Source organism: Triticum aestivum, chromosome 7D (genome assembly GCF_018294505.1).
Source record: "Triticum aestivum cultivar Chinese Spring chromosome 7D, IWGSC CS RefSeq v2.1, whole genome shotgun sequence".
Classification (NCBI taxonomy): Eukaryota; Viridiplantae; Streptophyta; class Magnoliopsida; order Poales; family Poaceae; genus Triticum; species Triticum aestivum.
In genome coordinates, this window is record NC_057814.1 from 61,392,882 (window position 1) to 61,397,221 (window position 4,340).

The 4,340-nt window shown below is 48.0% G+C and overlaps 1 long non-coding RNA gene across 1 annotated transcript; it reads right to left on the reverse strand.

Annotated features, from left to right (window-relative positions):
* Positions 1-3,342: 3,342 nt before the first annotated feature.
* LOC123164778 (uncharacterized) lies at positions 3,343-3,982 on the reverse strand. Its single transcript, XR_006482622.1, has 2 exons — positions 3,930-3,982; positions 3,343-3,836 (listed from the first exon to the last, which is right to left on the reverse strand). It is a non-coding gene; the product is annotated as an uncharacterized lncRNA (long non-coding RNA).
* Positions 3,983-4,340: the final 358 nt, after the last annotated feature.

Genomic DNA, 4,340 nt, shown 5'->3' on the forward strand with positions numbered 1-4,340 from the left:
GGGTTAAGGAAGGGTCTGGAAGGTGTGCCCAAGAAAAAGGAGAGGAAGAGACCGAGGAAGATAGCTGCCTCCAAACAAGCCAGAGCACATAGCAGCCAGACAGTGGATTCTGAAGAGCGTGTACCCGTGAAAGGTGCGGCCATGTTCCATCTCACGGGCGAGCCGATGCTACCGCCGAAACCGCTAGACGCACTATCAGGGGATCTCAGGAGACTGCACGACCATGTGCTGTCGACTGAGAAAAGCCTACTAGCCTCGAAGGATCCAGGATATCCGACATACGCGACTCGTGTGCCTGAGGAGAAGTGCTATATCGACACACGGCCCGCAGAGGTGTTCTTCCTGCGGTTTGACCATATCTTTGAGATGTTTCTGACAAGGCGGCTCGATTTTACAATCGTACGCCTTTTTGCGCCACATATGAGCTCCGTCATGAAGAGAGAAGAAGTCTCGCAAATCTATGTGGCGGATCCGTACTACATGCACGAGTCTTTCTTGAGTCTCGGGGACTCTGAGCGTGAAACTTCTAGGGACTACCTCCAAAACTTCATGGTACAGAATAAGGACCAGGAAATTGTCCTCCTGCCTTATCATCCAAAGTAAGTCAGTTCCGGACAAAACTTTCGTACATTTCAATCATTCCTTCTCGCTCATATGGAGAATAATTTGAGGTGTCTTTTCCCTGCAGCAACGGGCGCGCCATCCTTATCGCTCTTTACACGCGAGTCTCCCACGCCGTGTATTTCGACCCCACTAGAGACTACGAGAAGAAGGACTACACCCACATAATGAATATTCTAGATGATGCTCTCCAAGGCTTCAGCATTAAGGGTGGCCACCTGGAGATCAGGAAACAAAGGAACAAGAAGTTGGGCTTCTCGCATAAAACTAACTTCTGCTGCATCCATGTCCCAAAACCAAGCAAGAAAGATGGATTCTACCTCCTCCATCTCATGATTGAGTTCAACACGGATCACCAAAAGCTTCGTATGACAACCAGAAACGATGATCATATCCGCAAGTGGGTAGAATCTCATGGAGAAGTGGATTATAAACTTAGAGATGACTTCTTTCGCATCCAAAGGGACATTGCGACGATCATCGTGAAAGAAGTCGTCGATGAGAAGGGGATGTTCCACCACGGCCCTATATCGCAAGCTAACGTCCGAACTCGCATAGGCATGCAACGTCATGACCTCATGCCGTTCAAGAAGCTAGGGTCCATCCTTGATGATATGGAAGGATGGAACTTCTAATGATTTATGATGCCGATGATGATGATATGTGTGGGTTGAACTTGTATACTTTCTGTAGCGATTAAACTTTGTGATGTCCATGGTCCCTGCCGAACTTGTGTAACGCTACTTTGTTAGTTTGGATACGATGACATGCGTACCTCTAGTTAATTAGTTTGCGTACTATATGTTGCATCTAGTTGCTAACCCTTTCTTTTTCGTGTTGCTCTAGTATTTTGTTGCATATGATCGTACATTCTCTTGATGAAGATGCATCTCTAATAGGTACCTAGATTCTTGATGGCGAAGGAGTGCTATGTCGTGTACGAAGGGAAGGTTCCGGGAGTGTACGACGAGTGGTATGAGTGTCAGGCGCAAGTGGAGGGGGTCTCGGGCGCCAGCCATAAAGGCTTCAAAAGCAGACAAGAAGCCCAAGCTAGTTACTTGAGGTACACGCTAGCGCGAGAGATGCCTCATAACCGCCGCCTCATGTACTGCATAGCTCCGCTATCACTCATAGTGATAGCACTTCTCGCGTATATCTTTGTTTAGATGGATGACGTTATAGTTGCAAGTATTCGAGACTTGTATGTATCGCTATTTTCAAGATGATGACGAGAGACCACTTTGTGTTGGATGATGATTATGATGAGACTATTTGTATGCATATGCTATGATTACATTTGTAGTCTCGCAGCCATTTATATGTGTATGATGATGACATTTGTATGTGCTAAAGATTCTTGTATAAAGCCTGTTCAAATACAAAACAAATATGCAGGAAAAAAACAAAAACTAATAAAATTAGCAGTAGCGAGTGGAGAAAAGTTAGCAGCAACGTGCCACTAGCAGTAGCGCGTCCTAATAAAGCGCGCTAGAGATATTATCAGTAGCGCGCTTTCACAGCGCTCGCTGCTGCTACGCTTGTATAGCAGTAGCGCGGGCGTGCACGCGCTGCTGCTACAGGTTAGCTGTAACGCATTATCAGTAGCGCGGCACCCCGCGCTACTGCTATACCTAAAACCCGCGTTGCTGCTAGGCTTTTCCCTAGTAGTGAGATCAAGAGGCTCACCACGGTGGTGTCGGCAACGAGATCGGTGCGAGCGATCGACGGCGGTGAGGACGGGACAGGACACACCGCCAAACCTAGACAAATCTCGAAGAAAATGGAGTTTGGACAAGAGCTTCGAGAGGAGAAAGCTGAAGTGTGGCTCGGGCATTTCATCGAACACCTCATGTACATAGGAGGTGAGGTAGAGCACCACAAAGCTCTCCCCTCACCGGCCAAAAAACCAGAACAGTGAAGTGCTCTGCTCGCGGGCGAGGGGGTATATATAGGCATCTCATTGGTACCGGTTCGTGGCTGAAACCGGGACAAAAGGCCCCTCTTTGGTCCTGGTTCCAGCCACGAACCGGGACCAATGGTTGTGCGCCAAGAGCGAGGCCCATTGGTCCCGATTCGTGTCTGGAACCGGGACCAAAGGGGCCAGACGAATTGGGACCAATGCCCCACGAGACCCGGCCGGCCCCCTAGCCTCACGAACCGGGACCTATGCCCCCCATGGGTCCCGGTTCGTGACTGGACCAGGACTAATGGGCTGCCCTGGACCGGACCAAAGCCCTGTTTTCTACTAGTGAATAACTAAAAAACTGATAGATGTTTTCAGGAAAAATACCGCATAGTATTGTAAATATTCAACTTGTTACGGCCAAAAGTAGAGTATACACTGCTATTTCACTGTGTTGATTCCTTTTAAGCACAGATAAAAAAAGGAAAATCAAGCTTCTTTAACTTGAAATAGGCTTTTCTCCCATGCTTGCATAAATCTTAGTGTAAAATCAATGATATAGGACTTAGATGTGCAATGCTTATAGCACATCTAGATGTGCTTTAGCAAAACTGTTATAAATAAGGCAATTACCATGTCCATAGAAGTAGTTCAAGTGTGAGAAAGTAAATAAGAGATTTGCTGGGGCAACAATACAAACATGCCACATGCCAGAAAGCAGAAGAAAAAGGCTACCCGACTCCTCAGAGTAAAAAGATCAAGATTCATTAACTATGTTTAAGCTCAGATTGAAAAAACAGTATAAGTTTAAGCACACATTGAACAAATTACTTCTCTGCGGGAGAAGTGAAAAGACCACAAGCATATATACACGGCTGCCTAATTAATGTGTGACCTGCTAGTTTCAGATCGTACCTAATCTCTGACCCAACCATAGACCATTGCACATATGTAAACGAAGACTAGCTGTGTCTGGCTGCACACAACAACGATGCAACCAAACCGAAAACGCTAAACAAACTACAAAAACTGAAAAACACTCATCGATCTACCAAACGAGTTAACCCTGCATGTTGATGGCGATCAGGCAAACCGAGGCCCCGTCCTCGATGCCATGGTCCGCGAGCGTCCGGGCATCCTCCAGCCCCTCGTCGGCGAAGAAGAGGAGCTGCTGCTGCGGTGGAACCCCCTCCTTTTCCATGATCTTCGCCTTCACGCTGCCGATGGTGTCCGAGCCGTCCACCTCGAGATCGTGGGCCGTGTTGTTTAGCAACCTAACGTGGATCTTCATCGATCTGTCCAACAACAAGCACTTCAACTTCAAGCATCAGTAATTAAGTACTTCGAGCGGTAGCGATCAGTTGCCCGTTTAGATCGGGACATGCTTAGAAGCTCGCGTGCGTACCTTGATCGATTCTTATGGAGGGGGCGGCGCGACGGCGATTGGTTCCTGGGCGGGGTCGTCGGAGCGAGGTCGAGATAGGTCTGAGGTTGAGCGCTAGGTTGGGCTGCGTACAGGGAGGAGACCGTGCGGTGAAGATTTTATAGGTACTATGTAGCGTCACGGGCCCACGAGCATCCGAATTAGACTCGCGCTCGTGTTGCTTTCCGGGAACGGCGCGTGTTGCCTCTACGAGCTATCTCCACTCTACGCGGAAGAAGACGAATCATAGAAGGAACCCAAGTACTAGCAAATCAGAACGGGTTCCTATGTTCCAACCGCACTTTGACCATGGGAACCTCGTCTGGAGGATATGTAACCGAACCATCAATACGAACGGTTACAGTTCTGATAACATTGAAGATTATGCAGCAT